Here is a 24,748-nt window from a genome sequence, read left to right as displayed (position 1 = left end):
ACATGCCTGACCATTAACCAGCTCCCATTTCCCACCTCTCGGGAGCTGGTCCCCTTTTTCCCTTCCCCCTCCCTTCACTCCTCACATTAAAAATTGGCCTTGTGCCTAATTTGCTCGGTGGGGGAGCAAATAAATACCATCTGTTCCGGCAGATACTGCACTTAAGATGGTTTGTACCAGTCAATGGAGGGGAAACCCTCTATACTGGGACAATTATTATTTTTGGTAACCAGAGTGCCCCCTTTTTGCCTACTTTTAGGGGAGCTGGTTTTTACCTCACATTAAAAACGGCCTTGTGCCTAATTTGCTCAGTGGGGGAGCAAATAAATACCATCTGTTCCGGCAGATACTGCAAGCAAAGACCATATGTGGGGGCGATCCCACAGATAAGACCTTGGTCAATGTAGGGGCAACCCTTCATACCAATTGTCACTATCCAGCTCCTCTACTCCCCGGGGAGTTGGTCCCCATTTCCCCTTAACTCCTCACATTAAAAATCGGCCTTGTGCATAATTTGCTCGGTGGGGGAGCAAATAAATACCAACTCCACATATAAGACCTTGGTCAATGTAGGGGCAACCCTTCATATCAATTGTCACTATCCAGCTCCCCTACTCCCCGGGTAGTTGGTCCCAATTTCCCCTTCACTCCTCACATTAAAAATCAGCTTTGTGCCTAATTTGCTCGGTGGGGAAGCAAATAAACACCCTGTTGTTCTTGGCCTTCGGGCCAGGATCAAAGTATAGTATCTGTTCTGCAAATGCTGCACTTAAGGTAATTTGTATCAGGCAATGGAGGGGAAACCCTCTATACTGGGACAATTATTATGTTTAGTAACGAGAGTGCCCTCTTTTTGCCTACTTTTAGGGAAGCTGGTTTTTACCCCACATTAAAAACGGCCTTGTGCCTAATTTGCTTTGGTGGGTAAGCAAATACCAAGAAATAGAAAGAAAAACACGTAAATGAATAATGCAATGTAATCAACTACTTTGAATATACGAACATGAGTAATAGAGTCTAAATATTTTATGTTGAAAAGAAAAAAAATGTTTGAATGTAAATGTTAGTCAGCGAGATGAGAGTTTGATTCTATCAAAATAAGTTTATTAATGAAGTCGAATGTATCTGAGGGTCCAACTATTTATAGTCTTGAGTAACAAAGATGAAAGTTTTATTTTTATACATATACTAGCAAGCCACTCGGCGTTGCCCGGTCCTAACATACGCCTAAATATGATATTTAATTTATGCCGATTACGTATTTATTATTATAGAGACAATTCTCTATCGATTATTATATTGGATTGCGTGTGGTATGAGATCAATAATAACACACACACACACTCACACACACACACACACACACACACACACACATATATATATATATATATATATATATATATATATATAGTGCAAAGTTTAGTTGAAAATTCAAAGACTCGCGTTTTCTTTTTTATAACCTTCGTTTATTTCCTGGATTTTTCCATTACAGCTGTTTCATTAATGAGTTGGTAATTTTACGATTTATCTTTCCGTAGAAGTATCCTGTCCCCACCAACTTCTTCAGATGTTTATCCATTAGATTTTTACAACAAATGGTATATTTTTAACATGTTGGACATCGTATTCGGGTAAAAAGATTTCCACAGCCATGCTTCCTCACTTCCTCCATCTATATATATATATATTAGTCAATTTTCACCCCAAACAAAGCACAGTGCCACTTTGAAGTAGGGGGCTACTATCGGAAACATAAGTCGCAGTAGAATTATGAAGGGAGACGAGTAGCAAGATGTTTGTTCACATTACACTTGAACTTCTGCATATCAATACAGTTGGGAAAGCAGAATCCTGGAAAGGGAGTTCCAAAGTCTAAAATTCTTCGGAAGAAAATATTGCAGTAAAAGGCTTTCTTACACCTAGGGATCTATACTTTGAAGGGGTGGGACTTATCTGCTTTTCTGGTTTGTCGACGTAGTCACGTCGAGGGGGTACAAGTGCTTGTAGTTCGTCAGAGGATTCATCATTAAAGAACTTGTAGAACAGGCAGAGGAATGCAACATTTCGTCGGTGGGACAGAGGCTGGAGCCTAGATGACAGTTCAGGACCTATCATGTTGGCGACTCTCTTTTGTACCCTGTCCAGGAGCAAGAGACAAGCAGCAGATGTACCAGCTAAAATGTGACAACAGTGCTCCATATATATATATATATATATATATATATATATATATATATAAAGGTTTTTTCTAACATAAAATTATTAATAACTTTCCAAATTCTATCGTTGACCAGCAAATAAAACACACTTTAATCGCCACTAATAAGAACACTAATAATGTTGACCATAATAATTATAATAACGATAATAATATTAACATATTTTATTGTAAGCAGATGCATGTGAATTATAAAACAGACAAAAAAAAATAAGGAGTATCATACAAAAACACATTTAACCAGTGAAAAAGGCTCTAAAATCAGACTCATTAATTATTATAAAATGTTAAAAACAAGTCAATTACTAATAAACAATAGCTCAACATCCGACGACAGTTTACTCAAAACTAGAAATACCATGTACTTTTTAAAAGTCTCTGTAGGAGAATCTGTCTCTAAAAATAACACGTCCATCTGCATGACTAGAACCTGTAGCTCTCGCCGGCTAACATTCCACCTGTCTTCGCCGGACAGCTCCATTTACCAACACCTTACAGCACACGACACCCTAAAACTGAATTTAGGAATACACTAATTAAAAACACCGCCATTTTGGCCGCCTTACACATTGAAGCCCTACTAACACGTATGAAAAAAAACAAAAAAAAAAAACCATAAAACAAACAAGCATCAATGAGACTCAGCAAGAAGGGAAAGTCAGGCTTAAATGTTTTTAATGATTTTAAACGATTTTAATCGTCTTTTTTCACTAACGCAGTTTATAAGTCATCACTCGCCTTATGGAAGTCAAAAACGTTCGTGACTACGACAAATGTCTTTTTATACTCGAACAGAACGTCCGAACATAAGCCCGTCAAAAAGAAAAAAATAGATTGCAATAGAAACAAACAGGAATTATTCCTGCTTTTCAATGAAACATGCATTAAAGAAAAATGCTGCCCAAGTATACTAATATATATATATATATATATATATATATATATATATATATATATATATATATATATATATATACTAGCATTTCAGCCCGGCGTTGAGCCCCAAAACAAAAAGCGGTCATTTTTTTTTTAATTTGACCCCTATTATGACCCCTTAACATTTATTCTTTTTGTCTCAAATCAAGTTATTACGTTAGATTCATGTCCAGGAAACCTATATCTAAAATCTCAAGTGTTTAGACCCAAAATTGGCGGAGGAGTTTGGTAGAGTTCTCAAAGGTCAAATCGTTGAACTTCGACCCCTTAACAGCCAAATTTCTGGCCGAAAATGGATTACAAAGATTTTCCCAAATCTCAGTACCTTGTATATCAAATTCTGAGTCTGTAGACTAAAAATTGACAGAGTTATTGCGTAGGGAAATGTATACAGACACACACACAAACACACGCAGACACGTTCACTTTTATAGATATACTAGCATGGGTGCCTGCCGTTGCCCGGGTGTTTGGAGATGTATGCTGAGCAAAAAAACAAACAAAAAACGGTCAATTTTTTTAACTTTGACCCCTATTATGACCCCTTAATATTTATTGTTTTGGGCTCAAATCCAGTTATTACGTTAGATCCATGTCCAAGAAATCTACATCTAAAATATCAAGTGTGTAGACCCAAAATTGGCGGAGGAGTTTGGTAGAGTTCTCAAAGGTCAAATCGTTGAACTTTGACCCCTTAACAGCCAAATAACTGGTCGAAAACCAATCATATCGATTTTCCCAAATCTCAGTACCCGGTATTTCAAATTTCGAGTCTGTAGACTAAAAATTGACAGAGTTATTGCGTAGGGAAATGTACACAGACACACACACACACACGCACACACACACACAGAAAGACACGTTCACTTTTATAGATATATAGATAGGTATATACTTGTCATCGATTTTTTAAAAGATTTTTAAATCGGCCGATCGTCGGAGACAAGATTCAAGCAGGCAAGCAAATAAGAAAAGAAGGCTGGATGGTCCAAGGGTTTTATAAATGAAAATGTAATCTTGCCGTAGGTGTCGGCTGTTGAAAACTAATGTTTGAAGCAATAATATAGCTTAATCACCGAGAAGAAAGCTTAATTTCTTGTTATCAATCCAAGGAAGATAATTTGCTCAATACTGTTTTCCCTCTAAAGAGTATCTGAAAGAATTAGAAAGCTTTGTCATCAAGAGCAAATGAGTTCAGTAATCCGCTCGAAGGTTTCTGATAATTTGAACAAATGTTTGTAGACATTAATCGAGCTTAGTTAGCGAGATGAAAGGTTGATTTTTATCATTTCAGGCCGAGTAATCTGTCAATAATCTATGCTGATAACATGTAAGTTATCAACAAAATGTTTCGTTTCTAAATTTTTGAGATGAAGATTGGTTATTCGTATTATTTGGATTCATCGGACTACTGTTCTCATCTCGAGAGTGATTTTCACGTTTCACAACGGTTTAATGATCCTAAAATTCGTGCAAGAATTATCTATGGCGCAGTGGTTAGAATACTTGGAAAAAATCAATTGTAAAGGTGATGTTATCTTGAAGGTTGAAATTTCAATTCTCAGTGTGGGTGACCAAAAAATGCAATTGCGAATCCCATGAAAATAAATAAATAGAAGGGTTACATCTAAATTCCAGATGTCGACAAGATACACATGAATAAGGTCGGAGGTTAGATCGGCCGTGTCGCTGTGAAAATGATTAGATAGTAGTCCGAAGAATTCAAATAACACGAATAACAAATGGTCATCTCAAACTTCAGAAATATGCGTATGTCAAAACAAAGAGATGATATTTTGTGAATATCTTCAACATATATAAATATAGATGAACCTTCAACGAAGAAAATAAAAATGCCAGCTACTTGCTGGCTGGTATATACTAGTCACTGACCCGTTCTCGACAGGTCATTTTGATGGTCTTTTATCTAGCGCACTAAGCATTCAGTCTAGTTAGACCCTGCTTTTTCTATTTTAGGTGGATTAATTTTATTTGCTTCTGTCTGCCGTGGCTTGAATGGGGAATGCATATGAGGCTGCTCAGGCAATTTTTAATAGGCCAGAGTGCTTTTCCTTCAAGGGCGTTAGTTTGATTCTCACTATCTTCCAACCTTTTGTCACATCTTCCTGTGATAGTAAGGAAGTAAATAATAGCTCCTCTCGAAGGTTCTAGTACGTGTTGTACACTTCCTGTGGAGGTTTGGTCAGTGTTTTTCTTTAATCTTTTTTTTATCATTCTTAATCGTTAACGATAGTTTTGTGCGATACCCTCGGACGCTGCTGTTATCATGTGCATTTGTTATCATGTGCATTTTTTTATCATGTTCATGACTAATTATTTCTTTTGTCAGAGGAAGAGTTACTTCCTTTAGTTCATATCTTGTTTCATATTTTATTTCTTTTCCATTTAATATTTGTCTGATTCATGGTCGTTTATTATGCTGGTTGGTTTCAGCATACAAATGCTTTTCTTTAGGATTTCATAATTGCAGTTCTGTTCATGGTCTCGATCTTCCCTTTGATTCTGATTTCTCCTTGTTTATGTCTAGCGGTTTCGGAACTGTACCTAGTGGTCCTATAATTATCGATATTATAGTGATAGGTTTTTGGGGATGGGCATCACCATCTTTGGACTCATCCGTTGTTACTTTTATGTGTTTGGTTCTCTTCCATTGAAAATTGTCTGTGGTAAATCCGTGTTCGTTTGTTGGTTTGTTAGTTTCCGCATTCAAGGATTTTCTGGTTTATGTTTTTTTTTTTTTCAATATTGCAGTTTGTTGTATGGTCCCAATCCATGATCTTTTATTTATCGCACTGAGGCGTTTTTCGGGACAGTCCCTAGTGCTCATACAATTATTGGTATTACAGCGATTTTATTCATGTTCCAAATTTCTATTCAATTCTCTGTCAAATCTCATTATTATTATTATTATTATTATTATTATTATTATTATTATCATCATCATTATTATAATGTTCCCACTAGGAGTTCGCAGACAGATCATCAGAAATTACTCACTGATAATAATTGGTGGTGTTCTCTGGAGTCTGAGTGACAACGAGTCACTCCAGATTCCAGTACGCACTATTTTGATAACTTTTGCAAAAGACTTTTTTTATCGCAACAGCCGCATGCCATTGATTTATCGCTAACAACTACCATTTGTCTTCGATTGCCAATACCACCCCACCGATTTCAGTCCTCTTTGCACTGTTCCACTGAAGGTTTTATTAATGCTTTTGTTCCTCGATTTTTCCATTATTATTATTATTATTATTATTATTATTATTATTATTATTATTTTTATTATTTTTATTATTATTATTATTTTTATTATTATTATTATTATTATTATTTTTATTATTTTTATTATTATTATTATTTTTATTATTATTATTTTTATTATTATTATTATTATTATTATTAACCTACTAGAAGTTCTCACAGACCATCAATATCGATCGCTCACTGGCAATAACATGTAGTGTTTCCTGGCGTCTAGTTTACAACAAGTCCCTCCAGATTTCTAGTTCTCTCCAACTCTCTTGATAACCAGCGCAAGTGACTTCACGTTATAGCAAATCAGCTTACCATTGATTTCTTGCTGGTATTGGCCATAAAAATTTGTTAGGGTTTCCGTGGCAAAAAGTCTTGTCAAGGCCCCAGTTTTCTCTGCACTCTTTCGGTGAAAGTCTTGTTAGTGCTGTCCCTCCCCGATCCTCCCTGGCCTTGCACCACTCTTATCTGGCGCCGTTTGGTGTAAACGGTACAATTTTTGAAAGATTGTATCATCATCATCATCATCATAGATTGCGTTCATCTGTGTCTGTTTGTCTGTGTCACGTGCATACTAAAATAGTGCACCTTAAGTGTCCTTGTTAAATTGCGTTTCTACTCTTTTGGGTTTCCTTGTTTCCGTAGAGACGAGGCATCGCACGTATGGCGTCTGGGTGGTGCTTGAGCGACGGTAGGGCGTTCTATACAAAAGCGAAGCAATTATCTATTAACGTACAATGGTAGATTATCAAAGCAGACAGCGAAAATAATGATCAACCTCCGCTCCATTTCTGCTTCATTATCAATATTCAATAAGGACCTTTCAATCCCACTCGCCGTTGCCTTGCAACATCAAAGGGCGTGGTAAACAGCGAGACTGATATTTTATCTGCGACGAAATCATTCAAAAGGTCATGATAACTGAGAGGAGGGGAGACAGCAATAATGAATTCTAACTTACTCTCTCATGTGTCATCACGTGACCTTTCGAACATATATACTATTGTTATATCCGTCGTTGCGCGTGTAAGCTATTATACACACTCGTGTTGTCGTTGTAAACGAATATACATCAGTGTCGTTTTCGTAAACCATTATACACACCCGTGACGTCGTTGTCAAGCAATACACACCAGTGGCTTCAACAAACACCATTACACACACCCGTGACGTCTTCAGAAACCCAAGTTCATGCCTGTCTGCAGATACAAAAATCACTCAAACGCCGATGTTGATTTATAGAAAGAGAGACAGAGAAAACATGAGAGCGATAGGTAACATTCGTTTGCTTTAAGAGAGATAAAAACAAACAGATAGATAAACGGATAGCTCGTCTCGCTATACCTACTTATACTGTGCGCACTGTAAACTCAATTCGGAACAGCGGAATAGACACGCATTTCCTACTTATAATCTCGCTGGCTAAGAGATAGAAAATCTCCTCCTCCCGAAGTTTCACTACTTTCATCTGAGATTACCTCTAACACTTAACCGGTAAACAAACTTTTCCATTCTAGCACGAATCTCGTTAGGCAATACTAGACTTAGTTGTCTTCAAAGTAACTGGCGAGCGTGCAAAGAAACGTCACTAAATGTGTACCATACAAGTGAGGGGAGACTACTCTCGCAGACTACGGAATCAGTTCATAATCATGTCGCATCTGTTATATGCAAATAGCAACTAATACATTTTCATAGGATTTGAAGCCAGAATTTGCCTTACTCGCAATGTGACGTCAGTCTTTAATAACGTACCTAGAGTGTATGGGAACAGAACCAATAATCAAACAACGATATATAAAGTATTAGTAATATAGATAGCCTGAAAAAATACTCATCCTTCAAATTCAATTTTACGATCAAAAGTTTCGCGTCACAGTTATTTCCCCTTACAAAATTTAAAATCACCATATAATAATGCTGAACGGTATATCTTGAATCCTTACTTTAATGGTGAATGCTCTGACGAACTGCAAACACTTGTACCTCCCCGACATAACTACCCGTGACAAACCCGACAAGCTACTAAGTCTAATCCCTTTACAGTAGAGATCCCTAGGTGCAAGAAAGCCTTTTACTCCAATAGTTTCTTCCCCAGAACTGCGGGTCTTTGGAACTCCCTTCCGGGATTCTGCTTTCCCAACTGCACTGATATGCAGAAGTTCAAGTGTAATGTTAACAAACATCTTTCTACTCATCTCCCTTCATAATGACCCCGCTAATTAAGTCCCTAATAGTAGCCCCCTGCTTCAAAGTGGCACTGTGCCTTGTTTGGGGTGAAAATTGAATAAAAAATAAAAAAATAAATTGTAGTCAACAAAGATTACATGATTTTTATTCAAGATTAAGTCTAATATTTATTTATGGATTAAGCTTCAGGGGTCTTAAGAAAAAAATTAGATATGTTTTTGAAATATTGCATGGGAAATTATGCCCATATTATGGCCCCCTCCTAACTAAAAATAATCGGCACAGAAACTGAAATTTTGGGAATGTATATTACTTTATGTCTAACAGTTCTTATCTTCTGTCGCTGTATTGTTTCCAGTCGTCTAGCACTCCTTGCCACTGGACTCAAGCAGTACCGATTCAGGAGAGGTGTGGTTGGGGATTGCGCAACCTTTGGATCATAAAAGATTATGGCCAATGTCTTTCGAGACTGAACGTAGGCTTCTAACGATTTTTATTATAATTTCACAGAAATCAAAGCCTATCTGAATTGCCACGAAGGAATTCCATTTTAAAAAACCTCTTTTGAATCAAACTAAAAGAAACTAAATATAGCTCATATGTAAGACCTTTACGCATCAGAGCTGTGTGCCCCAAATCCTAATGATTGGTTAATTAGTTTAAAAGTGAATCCAGTAATACCACTATATAAACACATAAATATACAACGTTTTAAAGACACGGGTACAACGTATATTCCCACAACGATAATTTAAAACCTTTCAAATAAGAAGTCAATGGGTATACTCTCGAATCAGAGGTCAAACAATAAGAATGGAATTAAAATTGACACATGACAGGGTTGTAAAAATGAATTATCATCTCGATAACAAACAGATGGACTAATAAAAGCACAAAATGATTTCATGTCAGCATCATTTTTGTTTTCACTTCCGTTTGTTTTTAATGAAGTCGCCATTTTGTTTGCTTATTAGCAGCTATTGTACATGTCGACACATGACACATTAAAACTATGCAAAAAAAAACAGAACAAAGAAACAAAAATGTCTAAATAAACAATTGACCAACTGTTTATCTAAAACAACAAAAAAGCCTTCATGATTCGACGTTTCTGAATTTTTGAGATGAAGATTGGTCATTCGTATTATTTGGATTCATCGGACTACTGGTCTCATCGTGAGTGTGATTTTCAAAACGTCTCGGTTGATGTAACCTCCGACCTTCTTCAGGTTTATCTTGTCGAACTCGGGAATGTTTATGTCGAACATGTCGACAAAATTTCGAACGGGACCCTTTATTTACTTCACGGGAGTAGAATGCTCTTGTTCCGTCAGCCATGACTGGATAGACGCCCTAAGTAATTCGTCGTTGTATTTTTGCCGAGAATTGAACCTTCAATATTAAGGAGAAGGTCACAATTGATTTTTACAAGTACTCTAACCACTGCACCACGGACCCTTGCGGACAGTTCTCCTACGAACTTTAGGAGCCTTAAACCTATTCTTAATTCTAGTTGTAAATCTCACTATTACTAATTAGTATTATAATAAGTTGTGATATGTAAATCTAGATGAATCCAAATAATACGATTTAATCTATTATATGAAGAGCAGGTGTGTGTGTGCGTATGTGTGTGTACGTGTGTGTGTGTGTACGCGCGTGTGTGTGCGTGTGTGTGTGTACGCGCGTGTGTGTGTATGTGCGTGTACGTGTGTGTGTGTGTACGTGTGTGTATGTGTGTGTACCTGTGTGTGTACGTATGTGTACGTGTGTGTGTGTACGTGTGTGTGTATGTGTGTACGTGTGTGTGTGTGTGTTTGTGTGTCCAGCCTGAGGTGAAAACATCACAAGACACATTCAAAAACCGATATCTTTTCATCAGTGTCCAGCCGTCTGAATCTAATTTATAAAATTCACTATATCTGTCGCCATTTTTTTAGGATGGATATCCTTCGAAACTCAGTCGCAGAGCAGCGCGAGGATAATCAAATGGTTGCATCTTTTGAAGATCCTTGTATATATATGTAGACGAGCCGATAAATATAGCTGCTAAGGAGGTAAAACTAATAAAAAATTGGAACTTGGTAAGTAGACTTAAGTACACTTGTACGTATGTGCAAATATACGTTTATATATTAAAGTCGATTCATTTTTTTACTTTTTCTTATTCATCTGACGATAATTCAAACGGTGACGACTAAGGCTCTCGCGTTAAATGTTTTGGTTTCGATTTTAGCTGATAGCACCCAACTTTCGAAATCGATATATTCATTAAAATATAATAATCAATATTGAAGTGGCGCTTAAATAATAAATACGAAATCTGCGTAAGTTAAAAGCATATTACGCGTATTTTACAACTGATCAACGCCGGGCGCACTGCTCGTAAATTGTAACGAAATATCTTATGGTAATGTTAATACCATAATGGAACAATAATAAATGAACATTAGATAGTCAGAAGTAAAGGTTGATTTTCCAAAATAAATCTTATTTGGATTCGACTTTAAAAACAGAAAAATAACTTATCTGTACCTCTATATACAAGCTCAACAATAGATTGTGGACAAAATCACTGCGAGATGGCATGCAAAACTTCCTTCTTGTGCACCGCGATGGGTTCCTGACTAGAGCAGACAATCAAATGATTTGATGGAAAATTGGACAATTTCACCGATTTGGATGACATTAAAAATATTGCGCGGAATATGCATTGATCCTCATTCAATCTCGGGTCTCACTTCTAGTGCGTATGTATGTACGTACGTACGTACGTACGTATGTATGTATGTATGTATGTCAGGCCATGTCATATGCTACTGGTACCATGTAACCCAGTACTATCTGCCTCATGGTCAGGTAACCGGCGACTAAACTGTTTCCCCCACCAGACTTGTTTGGTAAGGAAGTTTGCTAGTTTCCCTGAAGGATTAAAAACAAGACCTTCCAAAGGGCGAATGAACCCTTTTTTTGGGTTCAACGGCCAACTAGCACCGTGTGTGTTTGTGTGTATGTATATGTGTGCTGGGATGGATAGGGCTCCTGCAAGCCGTGGTGAAGGAAACCTTTCTAGGAGAAGCAAATCTCTGATTTAAAAAAAAACATAAAGCGGGAGACCAGTACCCGCATTAAGCTGGTCTACAGTTTAACTTGTTGCTGGCTATCTTGCTCTTGTTTGTCGCTGGATGTCAACATTTTGAATCGAGAGAGAGACTTAGCTGTCGTACAAAGCTAAGACTCTGTAACATCATCTGTGTATAGATACCCCCTCAGGCATTTATCTATAAAAATGGTCCTGTGGCGATGGAAAAGTTGTGACGCGTGGAGGCTTGAAATGCTGGACATATGTAATAATTGATCTCAATGACCGTCTTCAGTGTCATGCCTGCTTGAGCATGTGAATTCACCGGTAGGACTAAAAAAAACGTCATTTTTGGGCTCATGGACTTTAAGTGTCTGAGGGAGTGGCACTCGTTTGACAAGACGTTGCAACCATCATGTATGTATGTATGTATGTCTATATGTATGCATGTATGTAATATGTGCATGTTTGTAAGTATGCATGTATGTAATATGTGTATATATGTATGGACGTAATATGTGTCTATGTATGTATATGAGTATATATATGTAATGTGTAGGGGGTGTATGTATGTATGCATGTATATATAGTGTGTGCTTGTAACTCCTACTCTTTTCCCGATACAAACAACCATCAAAGAAGAAGTTTCTGATATACATAAAAATCATTGACCTTTAAAAATTTTCGCTGAACCTTTTAACATTTTTGTATTTGGAACTGTTTTACTCTTTGCTTGGGAATAATATGTTCGCTTAAAATGATTCTATAAAAAAATGTGTCATTAGACGAAAAACAAAATGGTAAACGTAAGAATGCGGGGAATTTATTACTAATTGGCCATTTAACCCAATTCGGGAACAATTAGCTTAATTAGTAATTAGAATAATTATACTCTTCCAACGTGCGTCGTATAGTTTTCATATAAATGTTTGCTAGAAATCCTACAGCTTTCACTAATGGGGATTTCGTTCGGTTTGGACGGGACAAAATGTCAGGGTTCAATGATACCATTGGGGGCAATTGGGACAAAGCATTAGTCCGCGTTAGTTTTTGATTTACAAGTACTTCCAAGTCTCCGACAAATGTACTGCATTTGCATCCCCTCTCAATGTAAATTCTTCCAATCAACACGATGAGCAAAATTCCACCCTTTCACTTTTAAGCTTCTCAGACGCCAGAAAATGTTCTAATCTAATAGCTTATAAACTCCATTCGTGTACTATTGAAATTCCTCATCTGCTCCTTGGTTTCCCGACTGTACCAACCTGAATAAATGTAAATGTGATGTGAACTAACATCTTACTGCCAAACTCAAGACTTAGGTGTTCCCTTTATATCTGGCTCTAATAAAAAAAATATGCCATATTTAGGGTGGTATCAAGGTAGAAAAGTTTTTTTAAAAAATAATCTGATTTTTATCATCAAAGCTATGACAACAGCATATTCTTATTTTTTGACTCTCGAGTATATATCCGACACAGTTAATCAACCGAGAACCACTTCACCATATAAAAGCATATAAGAAATCAACGGGTACACACTCGAGAGTTAATACAATGAAAAGAATATACGTTTGTCCTAGCCCTAGTTATCATTTGATGTTGATATAGTTTTCGGTGACGTTTCAATCGATGTTTACTCTTCTCCGCTTTATTATTACGGATTCCTTTTCATGAATTTAATAATAAACTACAAAATAACCAGCTTGTCAGATTTGCATACGTGAGAATCATTGTTGCGTAATGAAAAAAAAAAAAAGAATTGATTACAATAGTCCCACTAAGAACAGCTAAATGATTGACGAGTGGAAAGTTAAAGCAAGACCTCGACGGATGACGGAAGTTGAGAAATTACTTTATTTCTGTCAAAAAGTAAAATCATCTCTTCCCCGGCTAAGAATTGAAAACTATCGAACGTGTGAAGATATAGTTCGTCCACTTCCCCAAGTGTTAGTGAGTCATGAAGTGATTATAGAAGCACAAAAGCTTCATTAGACCACCTTTATTTGTAAACTTATAAACTCCTTGCAATCTCCGCATCAGATTGTTTTAATAATTTTTAATTGTCTTAATATTATCGTAGGAAAATCAGTTTTTATCAGGAAAATTGTCACATGGATTTAGAAACAGGACAGTATTTTATCTCATAACTCTCTAGCAGTGTTGATAAAATACTACCTCCCTTAAAAATAAAAACAAAATCGACCCAGATAGAAAATCAAGTTTTTGGCTAAAGATTAATTATTTGCTATATCTACTTTTCGGCGGCATTAAGTGTTCTTTTGATCTGTGTTGCTTGTCGTTGATTAGGAATAAGACTGTTTGTTATGTATAACATTTTGGTATTTTTTATATAGTTCGACCTATTGTATTTTTACAGAGTTAGTTTTCTTTTTTTTTTCTTTCTCTCTCTCTCTCACACACACACACACACACACACACACACACACACACACACACACATATATATCTGAGAGAGAGAAAGTTAAGCCGTAATTATTTGTGCGGATTTGTGTATCAAGCATTAAAAATCAGAAACTTCCCAAGATACATTTCCAATAATGGATAAAGAAAGTTATAGTGGAAGGAAAACAACGGGGAAAGAGAAGATGATAAAGATAAGAAGTGAGAGATGAGATGAAGATAGGTGAGAAAAGGGATGATAGAGGAGGAAAGATAGACAAGGACTCGAGAAACGATTTAAGTCGTTTATTTGGTTGTACATATTGACGAGCATCGTCTGGTAACCATGCTAGCCCAAAATAAAATGCCTTCTAATTGAAAATATCTCTGATATAAATAAGCATAATATATCTATGTTATTATCATCAGCAAGTTCACAAGAGTATGACATTGGTAAAAATGAAAGAAAAAGTTATAAAAAAAACTTACTTGGTAGTGTGGTAATATATATCCAAACCAAAGAAATATTTCCTTGGCATTCCCTGTAAATCCGATTGGAATTTTTTGTGGATTTTTTTTATAGATCTTTTTTAAAAATATTTTTCTTTAAAAAAAAAAAAAATAAAAGACTTTCACCTCCTATTTATTTTTTCGTTATTATCTTTTTTTCGAAGATCTTTTTTTTTTTTTAATTTTTTATGACATTTTTTAAAGATCTCAAGAATATATTTCTGATCTTTGATTTTTTTTCTTTCATACAGATCTTTGTATTTTTTAAATATATATTTTTTCAATATTACATTGAGATTTTCTTAATTATTTTTTTAGTATTTATCGACTTTAAAAATTTAGAAAACGTTTTCTTTCTATTTTTTCAATTTTTTGTAAAATTTTACTTTACGCGTTAATTCTCTGTTTTTTAATGTAAATAATTTTCGTGTATTTTCTGAAAAATATGATTTAAAAAAAATAATTATTTTACTTTTAAAAAATTCTTATTTTATGATGTATTGTCGAAACGAATTTAATTTCTTATTTTCTGATATATATATATATATATATATATATATATATATATATATATATATATATATATATATATATATCAGAAACTAATAAATTAAATTATATATATAAATATATATCTGTGTGTGTATGTGTTAGTGTGGGTGTGTGCGTGCGTTATTTATTATTTTCAATCATTAAAATATTTCTGGTTTCCGTTTTAATCGCTTCCTTCGTTTTCTGTCAATTTTCCCCCATATTTCCACTTCAAAATGGATTTCTCTTTTTTTTTTTCTTAAGCCATTTTTCTATTTTTCCTCTTTCCAAAGTTCTTTAATTCTTCAGACGAGCCATTAGATAAAACATGTTTTACTGCTTTTACTTTTTATTCGTATTTGTTTCGATTGCTGGAAATTATTATTTTTTATTTATTTCGCGGCGGTTTTTCTTGTCAGTTGAAAGAACAATCCATCAATTTAACTCCATAAAAAAAACCCCCAAATATTCTTCCAATTTTCATATCAAGTTTCCATTATTTTCCCGATTCCATTTTGTTTCTCTTGGGAGATTCGTTCACTTTCTTATTCTCTTTTATAAAAATGAACATTAACAATCGTTCTGTCTCTAGAAAGAAAACAAATAAAAATCAAAGCAGGCTATGAAAGTCGCGGAAGAAAATGAGAAGATTTGTTTCGGCATTAAAAATAGTTTTATGACGTTGTTTTCCATTACTTACATTATTAATTGAGAAATCATTTCTGTTTTAGTATTATGCATCTGAAATGCATGCTTGAAATTTGATAACATTATGTAAATATGTCGAAGCAAAAATAAATGGCCGCATAATTTTACCTGATGTGTTTATCTACATACGAAAATGAAACAAAAAATTGACATTTTTGTTCAATTTTAGATGCATAATACTAGTTTAATGGAAATGATTTCGCATTTTGTAATAAATAATTAAAACTACTTTTAATGCTCAAACAATTTTTTCTCGCGTTCACCCATGGCAGCGACATTTACACATTACGGAAATTCAATATGTATTTTTTCTGATTAAAACAAGATGTTGTTATTGTTGTTGTTGTTATTATTATTATTATTATTATTATTATTATTATTATTATAATAATAATAATAATAATAATAATAACAACAACAACAATAACAACGACGACGACATTCATAGACATATTTCAACGGAGAAATTCTAACAGATATTTCATATATCTGCGTAAACGATTTTAAAATCAATATGGCTTCAGACCATTATCATAACCTGCCCATTTGATAAAAAAATGGCGATCCACACAGATATAAAATAAAAGTAGTAGACTAGTACGCATAATAACGTTGACATCACCGTAGTTAAGCAACGTTGAACCTGGTCAGTACTAAATGGGTGACCATTTGGGACTTCCAGGTGCTGTATGTGCTCTCCGCTTATCTCGGCATTGTTTCCAGTCGTCCTGGTCTGCTCCTTGCCACTGGACTCAAACAGTGCCGATTCAGGAGAGGTGTGGTTGGCGATTGCGCAACCCTTGCCCCACAAATTAACGCATAGCTGCCCCATACAGGGGGTTTTCTTTTGTCTTTCGAGACTGAATGGAGGCATCATCGAGTATGCTAGTTATTCGCAGCCATAAACCACTATTTTTTTTACTGTGCTTTGCTTGGTGGAATTTATAAAGTATGCATCTATAAAAAAATAAAAATAAATAAAGATACTGTTAATTAAGATAATAAATTGATTGAATATATTCGGAAGAGGCTTTCTTTTCGTTAACTACTGCACCGAGTTGTAGAGGGAGCCAAACATTCCTCGAATTATTTTAATATCTAAACAGATCTGTCTCGCGTTCTTCCATGGTCTCGACATTTATACTTTGCAAAATTCAAAACGAATTCTATTCTGACGAATGATAACATTGGTATACATATGCCAACATAGAGATTACGATAGATCTGTTATATATACTCATAAAAGATAAAAAGAAAAAATAAAACGTTTCATATCATTATCATAGACTTCCATTTCATAACAAAATGACGATCTACACAGATATAATAAATGTACCTATTCACTATGCCTCCCCACGGGACAGAGTTAGACACCAGGGTCGTTTTTTAACGTGGAGAAAAGGTACAAACATAAAAATTGTCTCAGTCGTGAAGGATTTCTCCTCCACCGAAAGAGAACAAGAAAATGAAGTGCAGCATCTGAAGAACAGATGGTATTTATTTGCTCCCCCACCGAGCAAATTAGGCACAAGGCCAATTTTTAATGTGAGGAGTGAAGGGAGGGGGGAGGGAAAAAGGGGACCAGCTCCCGAGAGGTGGGAAATGGGAGCTGGTTAAAGGTCAGGCATGTGGGGTTGCCCCCACATCTGGTCTTTGCTAGTCATAGCTAGTCATAGCTAGTCATAGCTTGCAGTATCTGCCGGAACAGATGGTATTTATTTGCTCCCCCACCGAGCAAATTAGGCATAAGGCCGATTTTTAATGTGAGGAGTGAAGGGAGGGGGAAGGGAAAAAGGGGACCAGCTCCCGAGAGGTGGGAAATGGGAGCTGGTTAATGGTCAGGCATGTGGGGTTGCCCCCACATCTGGTCTTTGCTAGTCATAGCTAGTCATAGCTTGCAGCATCTGCCGGAACAGATGGTATTTATTTGCTCCCCCACCGAGCAAATTAGGCACAAGGCCGATTTTTAATGTGAGGAGTGAAGGGAGGGGGAAGGGAAAAAGGGGACCAGCTCCCGAGAGGTGGGAAATGGGAGCTGGTTAAAGGTCAGGCATGTGGGGTTGCCCCCACATCTGGTCTTTGCTAGTCATAGCTAGTCATAGCTTGCAGCATCTGCCGGAACAGATGGTGTTTATTTGCTCCCCCACTGAGCAAATTAGGCACAAGGCCGTTTTTAATGTGAGGTAAAAACCAGCTCCCCTAAAAGTAGGCAAAAAGGGGGCACTCTGGTTACCAAAAATAATAATTGTCCCAGTATAGAGGGTTTCCCCTCCATTGACTGGTACAAATTATCTTAAGTGCAGCATCTGAAGAACAGATGGTATTTATTTGCTCCCCCACCGAGCAAATTAGGCACAAGGCCGATTTTTAATGTGAGGAGTGAAGGGAGGGGGAAGGGAAAAAGGGGACCAGCTCCCGAGAGGTGGGAAATGGGAGCTGGTTAATGGTCAGGCATGTGGGGTTGCCCCCACATCTGGTCTTTGCTAGTCATAGTTAGTCATAGCTAGTCATAGCCTGCAGCATCTGCCGGAACAGATGGTATTTATTTGCTCCCCCACTGAGCAAATTAGGCACAAGGCCGTTTTTAATGTGAGGTAAAAACCAGCTCCCCTAAAAGGGGTCACTCTGGTTACCAAAAATAATAATTGTCCCAGTATAGAGGGTTTCCCCTCCATTGACTGGTACAAATTATCTTAAGTGCAGTATCTGCCGGAACAGATACTACACTTTGATCTTGGCCCGAAGGCCAAGAAAATGTAGTAGACGAACTGGTGATTAGTTATTCACTAGTTATTTTTCTACTTTGCTTTCATTAAAAATGTATAAACTGTGGCGCAGCTCAAAAGATATTCTTTTGACATAACAATGATGTCACTTAAAAAGAAAGTAAATTGATCGAGCGACTTTAAGGCTTCTTTTTCATTAGATACTACATTGAAGTCTATATTACACCACTTGCTCTTGATAATCACCCTATTACTCTGAGTGTTTAGTGAGGGGCATAAACTAACATTTTATGATTGTGTGATATTACTCGGTCGAGTATTGAATCCCGGTCTCGCGGCCTATTAGCGAGCACCCTGACTCTTAAGCAAAATACGCGAAAAATAAATAGCAAAGTTAAGGAAAACATCTCGAACAGCAAAAAATGCAAAGTAATAAAGAAAACGCTGAAATTATTTCGCAACATTTCTGTTTTTAACGCATCGATGCATTCTGTTTCTCCGCGAAGACAGAATTACAAACGCACTTTCCAATGCATATACACTATGACTGAGCAATTTCTACAGCTGCATATCCAGAAAATCTATTAAACCCGACCTAGTGATATGGGACAAGAAGGAGAAAGAAACAACCTTAGTAGAAGTTAGTGTCCCCAATGATGCTGGATTAAACTGAGTTAAAAGGCAATACCGTATAACCCGTATATAAGACACTTCTTCTCAGGGCCGACATCTATCTTATATCAGGGCTAAACACGCATATGTTTCTTATATCCGGGTTACACTGTACATTAACACAGGCTCTAATTTGGGACCAGAGAAAATCTCTCTTATATCCATTTTTCTTATATTCGGGACTCTTATATCCGGGCTACACTGTATCAACGTCTTATAAATGGCATGCAAAGAAATTGGAATCTTAGGAAGATCTTCATAATTCCAATAATTAAAAGAGCAAGTGGACTTATGAAAAAGAATTTCAAAAACTATCTGGCAAATACACTCGGTAAACCAAGTGCAAGGGAAATGCAAACACTTGCACTTAAAGGAGCGGTTAGAATCTTAAAAAAAGATCTCTCAGTTAGAATGTATGAAATAGCGGGTGAACGTTTGGTACCTGGTAGGATGCCCCATCCTCAACTAGAATAAAATAATGAAAGAAAGTGAAAAAAAATAAAAAAATACGTACATTGTACCAAGTTGGAATATGCGAAAGTTTTGGCTAAACTTATTATCAACTCGCGAGAAATAACAGTTGTTTCAGTTGGTTGTGAAGCACTGAATCTATTTCTGTATGCTTATTTATTTTCGGTAGGCGAATCTATTATTTTTATTTCGGAATATTTTAAAAGCCACGCCCTTTTTTTAACAGTTACGTTTGCGCCCACCCCTTTCCCCGCTCGCACTTACAAAAAGTAAAAATGAATAAATGTGCAACGCTATGAAAAAAAAAAAAAAAAAAGCCTACGAAAATAATTGCCAGCATTTCAAAAATATTCCTCATTCTTTTAGACGACTGTGGCGCGCGTGAGAATAATTTGTTTCACTTTATTTTGAGAGTATAAATGAGCAAGATATATATATATATATATATATATATATATTTTTACTTGGAAGGTCACCGCTTATCAAGGCCAGGACGTCACTCTAAGATAAGATTTAACAAGTGTTAGGACGACGGTGAGCAAACACCGTGATGGCCAGTAATAGTGCAATTTTGGGTAAGGTTTAATTATGTAAGAGGATCTCTTAACTAGAACTGACTTACATTAGACTTGAAAACGACCATGTTATAGTCAGCTGAGAAGAAGCCCTACGATATCGCGTTCCATAGACGGATAGTTCCAGAAAAGAAACTGTTCGTACAATTGCATGCATTACTTCCGTTTCTCAATTGCAATGATTCAACGCAAATGATGAATAAATATCTAAGTTATTTTAATCCAAAGATACGTTTTGTTTGTTTTTTACGTATTGACCCTTTGAAGTTCGTTATCGATTTTGAAGGCTTCAACTTGTCGAGCAGTTTCGCTGGAGACGCTTTTAAAAATCAACAGACTCGAAACCATTCTTGTAGCAACCTTTCCCCTGTTGTAGAATGTGGCTAGTCCTGTGCAGTTCTAGGAGGTCTCCCTCCCAAGCTTTGCTTTCTCTTTTTGGAAAGCGGGTTAGTTTATTGCTAACCACCTAAGGTGTCATTTTCGAGTAATACAGACAAGGATGCCCAGCATCTTTTGCAACTTCAGAAAGTCCCCCCATCTCGAGAGTAGACTTTTCAATCCCACTTTCCGACCCTTGTGCCACATTTCTTAACGTGCCAGAGAAATAAATATCTAAGCTATCGCTCAGAAAGTGATGTCTGATTTTAAATAAAGTTTTATATAAAAATCAAATATTACGGTTCGTGTATTCTGCTAAAGCAAAAAGAAAAACGATTATTTTCAAGGCACCTTTCGTAGCAAAGACACAAATTCATAAATAAATGGAAACTAAGGCCATCGAACTAAAACGTCATAGACAGATAAAATGCTATTTTAATCTGAAGTGTGACAGACTGACAAAAGTGTTTTTTTTTTGCAAACTTAAGCGTGACAGAACTTTTTATAGAGAAGGGACGCATCAAACCATGTTTCGCTTAAGCTTGGCAGACCCATAAAAAGGCTAATTAAAACACGAACACGACAGACCTACGAAAAGCCCAATTCAGACTCGAGCATGACAGATAAACGAAAAGCCCAACTCAGACTCGAGCTTGACAAACCCACGGAAATCTCAATTCAGACTCGAGCTTGACATACCTACGAAAAAGCCCAATTCAGACCCGAGTTTTACAAACCTAAGAAAGGCCCAATTTAGATTCGAGCATGACAGACCTACGAAAAGCCCAATTAAGACTCGAGCTTAACAAACCTACAAAAAGCCCAATTCAGACTCGAGCATGACAGGTCTACGAAAATTGTATTTAAAATTTAAGCGGGACTGAAAATAAAATGCTTTTTAAACTTAAGCATAGCAGACGAAAGAAAAGTTATCTAAATTTTAGGCGTGGCAGAATGCATAAAATCTAAACCCAAGTTTGATCTCCAGAATAAAATGTTACTTGAAAATGATTCGAGACAGAACAGAAAACTTATTCCCAACTTAAGAATGGCAGACAATAAAGGTACTCATGTAGAATACGGATCGTGCTGAAACAGTGATGCAATTATTTAGAAACCCATTCTTAACATGGAGAGGGAGTATTGTTTTTGTATTATGATTGGAATCCTTTGAGATGAGTAATTGGTATATTTTTATTCATTTATTTGCGGACGCGTAGCGCATTGGATAGAGGCGTTGAATATCTACGGTTTCAGATGAGCATTATCTAAATATAGCGACCAGAGAATTAGTTGGCCAAAGGTGATGAGACAACAACTATGGAAGGCAGTAATTACTGAAGATACATTTAAGAGACTCAGTATTCAAATCCCATCGCGGTAAACCACCTGATGAATGCCAGAGGGAAACAACAACTATAAAGATGAGGATAACATTCCGCAATTAAATAAGTAAAAAAAACGGAGAGGAATGATTTAATATTCTGTATTTTCACCTAACAAGCCAATAAACATAAGATACTGTAAAAAGTTAATTTGAAATCGTAAAATACTGCCTAAAAATTAGCACGCTATACATTCTGTACGTATGTAAAATAAAATTATAAACGCTTTATAAAATTAGGGCATTCTTTGGTCTGTTGCGCCATTTTAAACTTATGCGTTACATATAATACAATGATATTTTAAACTTTGTATAAGAGACAAAATGAAAATGCTATTTAAAATAAGCGTGATAGACAGAATGAAAATGCTTTTTTCAAACTTAAGCCCGACAGAAAGAAAGAAAATTTTATACCTAAGCGTGACAGATGAAGGAAAATGCTATTTCAAATTTAAGTTTGGCAAAAAAGGACACCAAAGTAAATGCTAGGGATTTTTCTCCTTCTCCTCCTTCAAAAAACAATCAACAGATTAGATCATTCCTGTAATGACTTGGTTCCTGTTGATTGCGGTGTAGTACTGGTTGTTTGCAGTTCTAGGAGATCCTCTCCCCCTAACTTTTTCTTTCCTCCTTTGAGAAGAGGTAAGGTTATTGCTAATCGCCTGAGTCGCCCTTACCGGAGAATGCCGACGGAGTAGCCCAGGTACTTTTTTTTTGCAGGGCTATGCTTCCGCCATCCTTGAGGGCGCTGACTTTTCAATTCTATTTTTCGATCTCTGTGCAACAGTTGTTGCAGAGGGAAAGAGAACTAGATGCCCTTAAGCGAGCCAGACAAAAGGATGCGATTTTAAATTTATGCGTGACAGACACATTAACAGATTTGAGCGAAGACGTATTTGAGTTGAACAGAATATTTACAAAATCATGCGGAACAAAACAAAAATAAAAATAAAAATAAAAAATAAAACAGGAAAATAGTTGGTAACATTTTTAAAGAAATTGTGGAGTTTGCGGTAGACGCCAATTTCTTCCTTTTCGAAAGAATTCGTAATGTAGAAGAATTTAAAAAAACAAGAAGGCAGTCAAAGAAAAAAAATGTACAAACATACATGAAAGGTAAGAAAAAAAAAAAAGAAAAAGAAAAAAGAAATGGCACAAACCCGTAATTCTTCCATTTTGAGGTGAGGCTGTTTCGGTGGCTTCGGTTAGTCTGGGATATTTTCGTTTTCTGGCACGGCCACCAACGCCCCCCGCCCCTTCCTCCCTTTCTAGTTCCTTCCCTTTTCCACCCACCCACCCTACACTTAATTCGTAGGTTACACTCTCACTTCCACCCTGTTAGGCCACTCTTATTCTTTGTACCTATTTGATTATCGCGTTTAGATCCTCCTACCCTCTCTGTTCCGCTTTCATATTTGGTTTAACTTTTCTTGTGCTTCTTTCTCCAACTCTTCCCCAGCCATACTAGTCCTATTTCTCCTTCTTTAGATTTGCTTTAAACTCTCCCATCTGCCCCCCTCCCTTATTATCACTTACTCTATCCAGTTTATCCCCACCCCCCTCTCTTTCCGCTCCCGTTATCTATTTCTTGCTCATCAAAATTGTCGCCTGCTTATAAATCCTATCATTAACTCTCTTGCTATTTGAAAACCACCCTCGTTATTTACCCCCATCTTCCCACTCCCCTTCTTTTTTACTTTTACTCTTACCTATACTCTTAAAACCCGTCTTATCCTTTCTATCTGTTTCCGTAGCGTTTGATCTCCTCCTACCTCCGTTTTAGTTCTATTATATCTATTTAGGTCTTCTTTCTTCATTTCTCTTTATAACAAACACTCTTTACTTCCTAAATTATCAACTAAGAAACATTATTTCTCTTCTTCTTTTCTTTTAACTAGTCGTTTTCTTCTTTTTTTAATTGGATTTCTCCTACCACTATCACTCTCGTAATTGCCTCCGCCTATGTCCTAAGACTCATATATCGCTCTCTTTCTCTCTCTCTCTCGCTCGCGCGCGTGCGCTCTCTATCTCTTATTCTCTGGCGTTTCTCCGCCCCTCTCTCTTTATCCCTTTTATCTATATCTCGTATCTAATTGGTAACTCTTAGGAAGCTCTTATTCTCCGTTTCCTTTTTGATCTAATTCGTTATAATTCCTTCTTTAATTTTTCTTTCTGTCTTATTTTTTTCTTCTGCTTTTGGTAGTCGTTAAATATTATAAAAAAAAACACTTGAAAAGTCTTCATGACACATCGTATTCAACCAGCAAAACTCTGCAATTAGTCGTTAAATGATAAACCACTCTATACACATACACACACTTTGTCTCTCTTCAGTCTCGAGAAACAACGGACATTTTATGTAAGAGTACCTGTGCGGGAGGATTCTATGATGAAAAAAGAGCTGCGCAATAACCAACACCACTATTCTTTCTCAGCCAATAGTGCTTGGGTTTAGTGATTAGTTTTTTTTTTTTTTACATAGGAATCACCACTTATCAAGGCCAAGAGGCCACTCAAGGATAAGGGTTAAAGAGTGTACAGTAGACATTGGACAATATAGTAATCATTAGTAATGTTATCTATTTCTTGCTCATCAAAATTGTCGCCTGCTTATAAATCCTATCATTAACTCTCTTGCTATTTGAAAACCACCCTCGTTATTTACCCCCAGCTTCCCACTCCCTTC

The 24,748-nt window shown here is 36.3% G+C and overlaps 1 protein-coding gene across 2 annotated transcripts in view; it reads right to left on the bottom strand.

The window, feature by feature from the left end:
- Positions 1 to 23,363, bottom strand: part of LOC145247550 (uncharacterized) — a 94,980-nt gene extending 71,617 nt beyond the window's left edge. Inside the window, exon 1 of one of the 2 annotated variants that reach the window (XM_080109394.1) lies at positions 23,223 to 23,363. The gene's annotated coding sequence lies outside the window, so the exon portion shown is untranslated. Of the gene's footprint in view, positions 1 to 14,596; positions 14,853 to 23,222 lie in introns of those variants that run through there. The other variant, XM_080109393.1, reaches the window with a different exon arrangement.
- Between the last annotated feature and the right edge of the window lie 1,385 nt (positions 23,364 to 24,748).

The sequence above is a fragment of the Euprymna scolopes genome, chromosome 25 (assembly GCF_053919585.1).
Source record: "Euprymna scolopes isolate OS-2025 chromosome 25, ASM5391958v1, whole genome shotgun sequence".
Lineage (NCBI taxonomy): Eukaryota > Metazoa > Mollusca > Cephalopoda > Sepiida > Sepiolidae > Euprymna > Euprymna scolopes.
This window is presented reverse-complemented; position numbering and strand designations above follow the sequence as displayed.